The following is a 14,032-nucleotide window of genomic DNA, read 5'->3' as shown; positions in this document are numbered from 1 at the left end:
TACATAGACACTAGATTTTTTTTCTCAAAGGAAATTGTGACCTTTATTATTTTCACTTTAAATTAGTTATTTTTTTCTGGCTGTAGATTTTACTGGCCTCTGTTTCCAACAGACTCATAGCACTAACACAAACAGTTTCAAACAACAATTTGTGTGTGTGTGTGTGTGTGTGTGTATTCTAATAATATAAAACAGAAAACCAACGAGCAACATTGAAAATATTTTAACAGAAGTCTAATGGGTAAAAAATGGATGAATAAACATTCTTTAACTACACGCTACTTTCCCTGTGTTCCGTTTTGGTGTGATTAGCATTAACTTCTTTACTTTGACGTTGAGAAACTCTAAATTTCTCACACACCAAAAAATACACAGCCCACCCACGAGGTAATATTCATATTCAACATATAAAACCACACATTAAAAATTGTAGGTAGTTAAGTCCAAGCAGATGGTTGCCCACGACATTTATGTCTTTGATTAAATTTTTTTTTGATTTATTTATGAAAGTATGAAATTCCTTAATGAAGCATATTCACAGAAAGCCAAAGCAGAGAAAATTATTAGCTGGGCTTATATTACTGAAGCCATAAATAACAAATAAACATAGAAAACATAACTGTCAAATTATTTATGGCTTCTCTTTAACATAAATATTTTTAAGGCTGCCTGTATATATCCAGGTACATTTGGCAGCAGATGGAGTGAAACAATTCAATTGGAAAATTTGAAAACAGTTCCCCAAGTCCCAAATTATTTAACAGGAGCGTATTGGGGTGGGCAGGACAGTGAGAATCCAGGGTAGGCTGTCACTCAGGGTATTGAGCTGGGGAGGAACGTGTGGATATTGGAATGTAGAAACAAGTGAAGATTTGGAATAAGAGTTTGTAAGACCAAGCCTAAGGCTTATATAGTTTCCACTTTCTGGGAAAGATAGAGCTCTAGAAGTTTGAGGAAGGAGTTCAAGGAAAACAGCAGGAGTTATTAGTTTTAAATATTTTAAAGTCCTGGCATTAGGATGCTATTTATGGCTTGGTGAAGAAGATGATTGAGTAGCTCAGTCAGGTGAGGAAAGACAATTTTGACCTTCCAGTTCCTCTGACACTTCTTGCAAGCAAGAGCTGGACCTCATGCCTGTGGGCCTGAAGGTGTGAAATGCATGAGAGGTAAAAGCCATTTCCAAAAGCAGGAAGGCAGCCATGTGCTAATTTTGACAAGAGAAAAGGTGAGAAAGAGGAACCTGATGCTACATACCGACAGGTCCTGACTAATAGGCTTGTTTCTCTCACTTTCTACAAAAAAAAAACCACACACAAAAAACTATCACTTCCTTCCCCTTCCTCTTATTTATTTATTTATTTATTTTATTTTCCTTATTTTTTAAATTAAATTTATTGGGGTATCATCAGTTAATAAGGTTACGTAAGATTTAAGTGAACAATTCTATTATACATCATCTGTATATTGCATCGTGTGTCTACCACCCAAAGTCAAATCTCCTTCCATCATCGCCATATATTTGACCTCCTTTACACTCTGCCACCCTGACCCTCTGGTAACCACCATACTGTTATCTGTGCTTATGAGTCTTTGTTTATTTGTGTTGTTTGTTTGTTGCTTGCTGTTTTATATCCCACTTTTTTTTTTTTTAAGATCTAGGTCAACAACTGCTTTCTCTTTATTAGGTTTACTATAAGGGAAAATATGTTGAAAACACACTTTTAGAATCCTTTATTCTACTCTTGAAAAATAGATATATGTTTCTCCCTATACATTTTCTTCTATATATGGTTCATGGCTGTGTTTTAAATAAAAAGCTTCAAATTTGGAAGGGAGGGAACAATCTTTAGCATGCTTTTGAAGAAGGTCAGTAATGAAAACAAAATACTATAACCTCCATAGAACATTAAAAATTAAATTGATTGCTCTGCTTGGCTTTATACACAATTTGCTTCATCACCTGCCCAACTGAGCTTTAGGGCAAGGATGCACTCTCAAAGTGGACAGGAGAGGAAAACCCTCTTGCTATGCTTGATTTTCTGCTCAGTACAGGTAGAATCATCTCCTCCCTGGTTTGGACAGTGTTTATTATATCTATTGCCTATTTATGTACATCTTTGATTTCTTATTTGATTAAAAGTTTATTGTTGAAATGAAACTCATACTGGATTCACGTTTGTATCCTTTCACCAAGCACATATGATGATGCCTTTTCTGTACTCGGTAGGATACATTTTCTTTTTTCTTTACTGCTTTTTTAAAGTTTTTTTTTTCAGTTGAAATTTATAGGGGTGACAATGGTTAGTAAAGTTACATAGGTTTCAAGTGTACAATTCTTAATACATCATCTATATATCACATTATGTGCTCACCCCGCAGAGTCAGTTCTCCTTCCCCGTTTACCCTCATCTACCACTGCTCTCCCCCCTTACCCTCTGGTAACCACTAAACTATTGTCTGTGTCTATGATTTTTTGTTCTTTATTTGTTTGTCTTGTTCCTTTGTTGCTTTCAGTTTTATATCAGGGAAATCATATGGTTCTCGACTTTTTCTGTGGTATATATACACAATGGAATACTACTCTGCCATAAGAAAAGATGAAATAGTGCCATTTGCACTATTGGATGGATCTTTAGGTTATTATGCGAAGGGAAATAAGTCAGACAGAAAAATACTTCACAGTTCTTAGAAGCGTTATGTTTTATGCAAGAGCTCAACTCGATTCCCTTATCTGCTTCAGGCCTGAGGCCACATTTGTGCAAAGTTAGGCTTTAACACTCATTCCTTAGTCCTATTTTAGGGTCTGCTGTCCTGGGAGATGCCTTGATTTTGGCTGCTACTTAACATTTTTACTTCCAATGTTTTATTTTGGTTCTAGTGCATGGAAATTATTTTTGAGCTTATTTCTTTTGAGCAGGATGATGTATTTATTGTTGATAACTCATATTCTGTGTTTTTATTTGCTTTAGCAACAGGGTTATCCTTTTGCACCAGTTTATTCTGGCATAGTACTGAGGTTATGTTTCTTTGATAACTCTAATTTGTCAGTATCTTTTGTAGTTTTTTATAAATGTATATTTTTCTTTGCTAACAACAAAGGAACGGTGTGGCGTAAGGGTGATGGTTGTGAACACATGGTGATATTGTGACTATTGTCAAGTGCTGTTATGTTTTAGATTTATCAGTTGTGGTGGTCATCAACTGTATTAAAATGAAACATGTTTTTAAAGACTGAATTTTAATTAAAAAATTTTTAAAGCAACCGTTTAACTTAAAATGCTCAGTTGCTAGCTCTATGAATTTGCATATTAGGTATTTAATTCCATGACTGATAATGCAAAAATGATCCTAACCTTACTGCATAATTGATGAGACAGGAGCGAAGTAAAGTAAAGGTTAGGAAGTGTCTGTTACCTTATAAATGGAAGGTATTGTGGTGTTCTATAACTTTTGGGTTCATTAAAGTATGATTTTAAAAATATCAATGAAATATCTCTTCCAATAATGTATCCCAGTTTCCAATCATTTTACTCTGCTCAGAAGTTTTTTTCAGAGGCTTTTATGTCATTGGGTCTCTTCTCTCCCCGTCTGTCCTCAGTAGTTGAAACTCTTCTAAATGGACATTTGACAATGAAACAAAATTGTATTACGTTTTCTATCTAGTAGTAAATAAAAATAACCTGTAGCTAAACTGGTAATTTAATAGGTTTGTAAAATATTCAGTTTTAAAGGGAGAGAAAATATTTCCCTACTGATCAAACTGAGTGAGAACAGGAGTTCAATTTTCTCACATACATACAGACCTGTGAATTAATGTTAACATCAAGCACGTACAGTTTTGTGAAAGACAAGCTAGAAGTACTCTTGTCCTTCTTAATTTGCCTGTTTTAGTTGGGAAAATTAATGCAGTTTTCATGTAATTTCTTCAGGTAATCAATATATTTGAAAGATGTATTTCAGCAGGAGGAGTACCTTTTGCACAAGCTTGAGCTTATGTAGAGTTATCCTTTGATCTTCAAGCTGCGTTGACTGACTGAACTGCTGAAAGATGTGAGGTGACTGCAGGATTGAAAACAATTTGGTAGACCTTGTGTAATGTGTTGAAGGTTATAGTTGTTTGTTACTCATTGCATGTAAAGTGTCACAACCTACCATGTTTCCCCGAAAATAAGACCTAGCTGGACCATCTGGGTCTTATTTTCTGATGCGTCTTTTGGAGCAAATATTAATATTAATTTATCAGTTGGGGCAATCAATATTAATTAAATTTTAATCAATTAATTTTTAATTAATTAATTAAACATTAATTAACATTAATTTTTGCTCCAAAAGACAAATCAGAGCTGATGGTCCAGATAGGTCTTATTTTCGGGGAAACATGGTATAATTCTTCTTTTTTTATTTGTAAAAATAAAGTGATGATACAACATTCTTGATTGTGTACCCCTGAAGTCCAAGCAAATATAAATGAAATAAAGTATCAATTTTATAAGTAATTTTTAGGACTTCTAGAATAATAATCCACATATTAAATGTGGATTTCTAGACACTAAACTCAGAGATTATGATTCAGTTGTTATGGAGTGATGTCTAAGCATCTATCTACTTTTGTTTTAAAGCTCCACCAACTCCACAACTAAACACCAAATATAATCTTGTTTCTAATTGAAGACTTCTCAAACTTTGGATTACCATGCAGAAATGAGGGCTATTACTATTCACCAGAATAGTGTGACCTCCAGAATATATTATTAATTGTAAAAAGAAGGTAGAGAAAAATATGTATAGTATGCTACCAGTTACTTAAAGAGATGTTGTGTGTGTGTGTGTATGTGTGTGTGTGTGTGTGCATGTGTGCACGCATGTGTGTATAAATATATTTATCTATACTTTTGAAAATGAAAGAAAAAAACTGAAAATTATGGTTACTGTTAGTTATAGGAGTGGGACAGGATGGGAGAGATAGAATAGCTATACTTTTCTGAATGCATCTTTTTTTCTAGCTTTTCTAGCCTTCTTGACTTTGGAACCATATTACGATTTTAACAATTATAGGACAAATTTAAATAATAGTGACACCTAAAATTGAAAGCAAAATGAAATGAACGAGTTCATATGTCAGTTTAGACTTTTACCACCCAGGGAGGGATTACCTGAAATGATTTTAAATACAATAATTTGACTATGCTTTCTTTGAGGAGTCTCCAATAAGGACATCATAAGCCAAAAATAAACTGTTTTAGCAATCATGTTAGTTGAAATGTTGCTATTGCCCTGTTCTGAGACAGCTGTGTACATATTTGCAACATATAATATACACTGTGTGTGTGTGTGTTGTACAATAAAGCAAATATATATGTTGACGTTGTTGAGGGTAGGATTTTAAGCATGAGAAAAAGATGATACACTTGTAAAATTGAAAGGATTAAGTAGAAATCCTGTAGTCTTTAATTCAACTGGGAGTATCAGTATACACTTATGATGTGTTTTGCCAATTAAAATAAATGTTTATTCATCTCTGTTCATTGAAACAAAAACCTAGAAAAAAATGGCCAACCATTAGAACCTTAGCCACCTAAGTTATAGTATCCATATAACATTTTCCAATAAAAAGAATAACTCTCCTTGGATAAATGGCTTGTTCCAATCCTAGGTTAGGATATAAAAAAGTGTACAGGATGATCCTGGAACATGTTATTATACCAGATAGTAAGGAAGTTATCAAAGACTTCTGCTAAGATGGAGACAAAGTTTTTCAGAGGCAAAATTGAAGAAAATATCCCTTGTCAAAGAGGGGACAATTCAAGCATCAATAAGAATAATAATGGCAATGGCTTGGAACTCATCAAATATGATTAGATGAATGAGTTCATAATGATACGTAAACTAACTTGGATCATGCTAGGAAAGAAACTTTCATTTTTTCAGCTTTATTGAGGTATAATCGACAAAATTATATGTAACGTATGCAATGTGATGATTTGATTTATATATATGTGTGTATATATATATATATATATGCACACACATACACACACACACATATATATATATATATATATATATATGATTACCACAATCAGATTACATAGTTACTTTTTTTCTTGATGAGACCACTTAATATCTACTCTTAGCAAATTTCAAGTATACAACATAGTATTATTAACTATAGTTACCATGTGTAGGATCCTCAGAACTTATTCATCTCTAAATTTACTGTTTTAAAACGTGGAAGATAAGGGTGAAGAACCAAACATTTATTTTGCTTTTCTTGTAAAAACTGTACCTTAGCATAGGCCATGTAACTGATGAGTGAAGTGTTTCTTGGTAATAGTACCCCCAGCTAATAATTGAAGAAGATAGAGTAGATTGGAATACTTCTACCATCCAGTCTTCATGACATAGTAGATCATGGCTATGATATCAATGGCAGTTAACCTTAGAAAAAGACAGAGTATCAGAGTTTATATGCATCTTCAGGGGAACTATATACAATATATCTATGAAGTATTCCTTTAAAAATTTGATCAATTCTTTGGATATAACTACAAATGTACAGGAAATACAGTGGCAGAGAAGCATTACAGAGGCAGATATTCTCAGAAAAATCTCAATTATGGAAAACTTTATAGGGAAAATTACCTGGTTTATCAGTAAATAAATTCCAAGGTAAAGTAAAGGGAGGGAGACATACAGATTAGAATAGATGTAAAAGATATAACAATCATTTGAAATTCAGGGACCATATTTGAATTGCGATATAAGCAAACTTTATTCAGGGAAATTTGAACATGAACTAGTATTTGATGAAGTTGAGGAATTATTAATTTTATTTTAGGTGTGAAAATAGTACTGTGTTTATGATCGCAAAAGCATTATGATCTTTAAAGATACATACTGGAATATCTATGAATGGAATGTTGTGAGTTGCATTTGTTTCAAAATAATCCAGGGAGTAGAGCGTGCTTTGGTTGGAGATATCAATAAAATAATATTGGCTTTGAACTGATAATTGTTGAAACTGCATGAAGCCACTTCTTAATATGTTACTTGAAGCTTTTCATAATAGAAATGAAAAGTTTTTGATAATATTTTCAAGTCTTGGGAGGATGAAATTATGTACACAAATACAAAGTATTAATGTATGCTTTCATTATTTAAACACTAGATTCACACAACACATGTGTTGTTTTAGAGATAGCTTGGGAAAATAAATTCAAATAGCACACACTTATATGACAATACTCACCCCTTGAAAATATTGAAACTACCAAATTTATCACTTAATACCAATGTTATTAGGAGCAATCCTGATGTGACCTATAAAAAGGATGTGATTTGTCTGTTTCTCCCAGTAATTCAAATAGGCAATTTACCGAAAAACTGATTATTTGTTGTAATCCAGATTCAAACCAAGAGCAAGTTGCAAAAGAGTAAGTAATAAAAGGATAAATTATGAGTTGGCACCAAATCTTATTACAATTATATTTGTATGAAAAGGAATAGTGCAGATGGATTGCTTCTTGGAATAGTGAATGCATTTCAGCTGGCATAGGAAACCTTGAAGTGTTATTGTTTGAATTTTGGATACTTCTGTAGGTAGAACCTTCTATGCCTGATGCCAAGTGGTAATCAGATAACTAATTCCACAGGTCATTCATTCCCTGCTGTGCCCAGAGACTTCTAATTTTCCATCAGTTTCACTGTAGCAGGGCCACTTTGTCTGGACTTAATATTGTTTATCATTAGGTTTTGTTCAAGCATGTCATACAGTGTGTGGAATGGAATATTTGCTCAGGAATTATTTATTGAATACCTAATGAGCATTTTATCACTCCCTTAGGATTAACTTCTCTACTATGTTTCTTGATAGAAAGTGATTGCATAAGTTAAGGTACTACAAGCTGATGTTTAATTTTAGGTATCCAACTTTTTAGTGTAACTAATTGAAAAGAATGAGCCACTTATATTGAAATTCGGCTAGTTGAGAGGAAATTTGAAGGGAGACTTTAGGACATTTCTAGTAATCGTTTAATAGTATTATATGGGTGACTGTCCAAATAGCATTCTTTTTTTTTTTTTTTTGAATTGTGAACCTAAGTTTATTTACAAAAGTTACTTGAGTATGTGAGTACGTAATGCATTACACTAGGTGAATTGGAACTAGTGTGCAGAGGCTCCATTCATCACTTAAAAAGTGTATGTCCTCATTAGTGCTTAAAAAAACAAACCAAGTTTCATTCATATCTTATTAGATATCTGTGTAATTTTTTAAAGTTTTTTAATGGAAAATCTAAGAATATTTTACTTTCTCTTTTCAGTTGGATTATTCTGAAATCTAACTCAATATTTACTCAATACAATGAAATTTTATTGTTAGTTCTATTTTTATTAGTTTCAGATGTACAGAACAATATAATAGTTAGACATTTATCATTTATAATCTCTCACAAAGTGATAACCCCCTCCCCCAATCTACTACCCCTCTGACATTGCATATAGCCTTTACATTTCCATCGTCTCTATTCCTAATGCTGTACTCCGCTTCTTGTAAATATATTTATATTTTTTAAAATTGTAGTTGACATACATTATTGTTCAGCTTCAGCTTCAGGTGTACAGTGCAGTGATCAGGCATCTACATCTTCCCTGAGGTGGTCTCCCTAATGAGACAAAGGTCCATCAGATACCCTACAGAATCTTTACAAGGTCATTGATTGCATTTCCCAAATTGACTTTCGTATCCCCATGGCTATCTTGTGGTTACTGACTGTGCTTTCTAATCCCCTCACCTTCTCCTTGTCCCCACCCCCTTCCCATTTGGCAACCCTCAGTTTTTACCTCTATGTCTCTGAGGCTGTTTCTGATTAGTTCATTCATTTATCCTTTTCTTTAAATTCCACATATAAGTGAGATCATATGGTATTTGTCTTCCTCTGTCTGACTTATTTCACTTAGCATAATGTTCTCTAGGTCCATCCATATTGTTGCAAATGGTGAGATTTCATTCTTTCTTATGGCTGCATAATACTCCATTGTATAAATGTACCACAGTTTCTTAATTCAGTCATCTACCGATGGGCATTTCGGTTGTTTCCATGTCTTGGCTATTGTGTATAGTGTTGCAATAAACATGGGGTGCATAAATTTTTTTGAATTAGAGTTTTGGATTTCTCTGGATAAATATCTATGAGTGAAATTGCTAGGTCATATTGCAGTTCCATTTTCAGTTTTTTGAGATACCTCCATACTGTTTTCCATAACGGCTGCACCAATCTGCAATCCCACCAACAGTGCACAAGAGTTCCCTTTTGTCCACATCCTTGCCAGCACTTGTTGTTTATTGATTTATTGATGATAGCCATTTTGACTGGGGTGAGGTGGTATCTCATTGTGGTTTTTATTTGCATTGCTCTAATGATTAGTGAGGTAGAACTTTTTTTTCATATGTCTGTTTGCCATCTGTATGTCTTCTTTAGAAAAATGTCTCTTCATGTCCTCTGCCCATTTTTTCAATTGGGTTGTTTGGTTTTTTGGAGTAGAGTTGAGTGAGTTTTTTTTAAAATAAATTTCCAAGTAGCATTCTTAAAGATAAGACCAACCTCTGGTAAATAATGGTCTTGGTCCCTTGGATTACCTTTGTAACAGTAAAGAAGTAGAACTCCTCTGGGTAAAGCTGATTTAATTGCATACATATCAAAGTAGATAGATATTATCATCACAGGGTTTCCCTCTGCACTCCATGGGGTGGGTATACCTAAGAGTAATAAAAAGTTAGCTAGCTGAGATAGGTTTTTGAATATGTTTTGCTTTAAATGGGTTAAATAATTTTTTTCTTGAAAATAGCATACACTGTATTTACTATAGCAATTGAGGTATACATTACCTGTGATTTTTATTAAGCATTACATGGGAAAGTCTTAGTTTGATTCACCAAAAAGTTACTTCAGAGACATTAACTAAAGACACTGCATTTCTTTATTTTTATTCCTCTAGGCAATGAACTTGTGGGCAGCACAAAGCAAGATGAATGACAAAGCTACACAATATAGCTGAGGTAAGAAATACATAATTGCAATTCACACAGAAAACATTTTTCTGAACTGCCATTACCTCCCACAATTGATAGCCACCATTTCTGAAATTATTCCATAGTTTTATAGCCTACCAATGGGCTATAATCAAATTCAGAGAAATGTATGGTTGAGAATTGAAAAGATATTAAAAAAATGAATCAGTCTTGCTTTGATTTGTAATTCTACCATATAAAGTCAATAATCTAAAAGATTCTCTCTCCCTGTATTTTCTACCACTCGCTAGATAAAGGTAAGTTTCGATGAAACTGTTTTCATTACACAATATTCTTTTAAGACATATGACTAATATTAAGGCCCGGAGTCATGACACCTGGGATACGATTCTGGATGTCACTTATTGAATACTTGAAATATGGAGCTGGTTGTAACTTCCCTGAGCCACAGTTTCTGTAAAAGGACACCTGAGCTTTTGAGCACCTGCTGTGTTATGGAATGATAGGAGAACAGCAGGAGAAGAGCTGGGGATGGGGTTAGAACTTTGCTCATTCAGTCCAAGCAAACTTACGAGTACCTGTGTAATGACCTTAATATGCAATGTGCTATTTCTGAATAATTACATGTATTGTTTTATTTTGTATAAGGCAATGTGATCTTTCCATCACCCATTGTAAATGCTCTTGTATCTGTTGAAATCAATGATTCATCTTTTCAGTTGAATTTAAAAACCCTGAATATTTGTATGTGATATCTCACACACACACACACACACACACGTGATATCTCACATATAATATTTATAAAACACAACTGATTAGTTCAGTGTGTGTGGGGGGTAATCCTTGAAAACTGATGTAAGATTTTTTTTATTTGAGGGCTCCAATGAAGTATTTACCTAAGAAGTGATAAACACTATATTACTCTAAAATTTAGCATAACAGCAGTCTTTCTCCACTCTGTTCTCCTTCCTCTGCTCTGCTCTCTTCTCTCTCTTCCTTCTCCACCTCTACCTTCCCACTTCCCCCTCCCTCTCTCCTGTCCCTCTTGGTCTCTATCTCAGTCTCCCTCTCTTCTTTCTTTCCTATCTCTTTTTTCTTCTTGCAGTACTTTTTCTTCATACAACTGTTTCATCCTGAAACTGTGATGTGACTGATGAACTTTGTTTGGATATATCTCTGAAAATCATTAGGAAGGTTCAGTTGCAATTTTATTGACATTCTTCATTAAGAGACTATTACATTGCAATGATAAATTTTCAGCTGATTGTGATTTGTTTATCGTCAAGCTAATAACTTCTTTTCTCACTGGGAGTTTCAGTCATTTATATGTTTTTTATGATTTTGAACAGCAAAACTTATATCATTGAACAGAACATGTAATGGGTAGTCATAGCAAGATTTTGTTTCTACCGTAAAGATGAATGAATGTTTCACCGATGCCAATTTTATTGAAAACTGGGGTTTCAGTACAGCTTGTGCGTTGCCTATATGTATGCCAGATCTTTTACTTGTAAAGGGTGTATTATGAGGACTATACCGACCTAAGAGGTTTCTGTATCATTTTGTACTCCTATGTCTTTTAGCTTGGTATGAGTAAGTACTCACTACCTGGTGAGTCTAGTAACTATCACTGAACAAACCCAGGGTTAAAAGATTTAAATTTGTTTCTTAATGGCTCACAGGGAATTATTCTTCTGATTTCTTTATTTATTATAGGTAGTCTTCAGGTTTCTAGTCTCCATCTTTAGGCAGCGAGACATTACATCTTTCTAATTTTCCCATGGAAAAAAACAAAACAAAGCAAAATATCACCATTCATCCTGATTGCCTATGTTTTGTAAAGTTGCATTTAAAGTATTATTTGTGTATATTTAAATGTTTTTATTGAGGCAAATGTTTCATAAAATAAAATGCAATGATTATAAGCATCTGATTTGATAAGTTTGACAAATATATACAGATATGAAACCACCAACAAAATCAAGATATGCGATATTTTCATCATCTCAAAATATTCCCTGATGCTCCTTCGAAGTCAGTCTCCCACAGCCACTGCCCCAGGTATCTACTGACCTGCGTTTGGTTATATAGATTACCTCTGTGAACTTTAGCATTTCATATTAGTGAGATCGATGTATATTCCTCATTCATGTAGCTGTATGTATCAGTATAAATTATTTGTTCTTTTTAATTAATAAATATCATTCCGTTGCATAAATATAGTTTGTTGATTCACTTGTGGATGAAAATTTGAGTGGGTTCCTTATAACTTGCAACTATTATAATTAAAACGTCTGTAAACAGTCTTGTAGATGTTCTTATGTGGGCACATATTTTTATTTCTCTTATGCAAATGTATAAGAATAGAATGAATGGTTTATATAGTGAGGGTCTGTGTAACTTTATAAACAACTGAGGAATTATTTCCAGAGAAATGATACCAATTTACACTTTCACCTACAATGCTTGAGATGTTCCCTATCCCTGAAAGGTGGACTGTCTTTTTAATTCTAGCTCTTCTAGTGGTTTATAGTGATATCTCATGGTTTTAATTCACGTTTTCTTGATGATTGATATCGTGGAGCTCATCTTCATTTCCCAATTGTTCATTTGAGTATGTTTTTAGAAGTGTCTTGTTAATGTCTTATACTAACAGGTATAAAATTATTTATATTTCCTATTTCATGTTTTGTCAGATTTGGTAAGTAGTTTTTCAAGAACTTTGTCAGTTTTATCTAAATTGTTTAATTTACTAGTATAAACATGTTCATAATATTATCTATCCCTTTAATGTGTTTAGGATTTATAGTGATTTCTTTCATTTCAGATAGTACTAATTTATATTTTTCCCTTTATTTTCATGACTAGCATTTCTAGGGGCTTATCAATTTTACAATTAATTATTTCTACAGAACCAATATTTATTTTCCTAAGTTTATGTTGTAGTTCATTGATTTATTCTCTTACACTTACTATTTATTATGCTACTTACTTCGGTTTGATTTACTCTTCTTTAAGTAGGCACATAATTAGAAAGTTTAGATTATCATTGACTTTTGCCTTCTTTTGTGTTATAAGCACTTAATGCAAGAAATTCCTCCCTACACATTGTATCAGCTACATCCAATATATTTTTATATATTGTGTTTTCATTATCTTTAATTTTTTGTTCACTTCAAAATAGTTCGATATTTTCTCCTCGTATTATTCTTTGTACTGTGGTATTTGGAAGTGCTGCTCAATTGCCAAATATTTGTTTGTTTGTTTTGGGTATCTTTTCATTTTGATTTGTAATTTAACTCCAAGTGCTCAGAGATATTTTTAAAATTCTTTGGAATTCATTGAGACTTCCTTGATGGACTATGGCTTGCTGTGCAAATGGATCTACTTGAAAAGAATGTATGTTCAATATTTATTGGTATAGTGTCCTAAAAATACCAACTAGGTCAATTTGGTTGATACTGTTATTAAAATATTTTCTATTCTTATTTTTGTCTAATTGTTTTATCAACTCCCAGAATGGATTGCTGAATTTTCCAGCTATGATTATGTACACTTGAAATCTGTATAATTTAATTAAAAATAGAACACTTAAATCTTTGTACTATGTCTATGAGAGAGAGAGCTATTTTCATAGGTGGCATACAGTGTGACAATTCCAGGAGAAAAAAAATTTCAAAGGCAGAATTAGAACTTAATTGACTATTTCTTTATGTCTCTGTCTATTTTTTTTAGGAAGCAAAGAAATAATAGGCCTTCCATTGGATTAAGAGCAACTTGCAGAGATACCAAAATGTTATCTACTGGATCTAATGTTTTTGTTTTTAAGAATGTTCCTATTTGCTTATGAACTCCCCTACTTAGTTAGGTCATTTATGGTTTTCCTTTGTGCTGATGACATTGTTTTTAAAAGACGACTCATGATTATAGCATTAATTGAAGTACCAAGAATTGCTTTATTGCTTGGTCTTTGGAACAATTAATTAGGAACAATTTCTT

This window comes from Rhinolophus sinicus, linkage group LG07 (assembly GCF_036562045.2).
Source record: "Rhinolophus sinicus isolate RSC01 linkage group LG07, ASM3656204v1, whole genome shotgun sequence".
Lineage (NCBI taxonomy): Eukaryota > Metazoa > Chordata > Mammalia > Chiroptera > Rhinolophidae > Rhinolophus > Rhinolophus sinicus.
Note: the sequence above shows the minus strand (reverse complement) of the source record.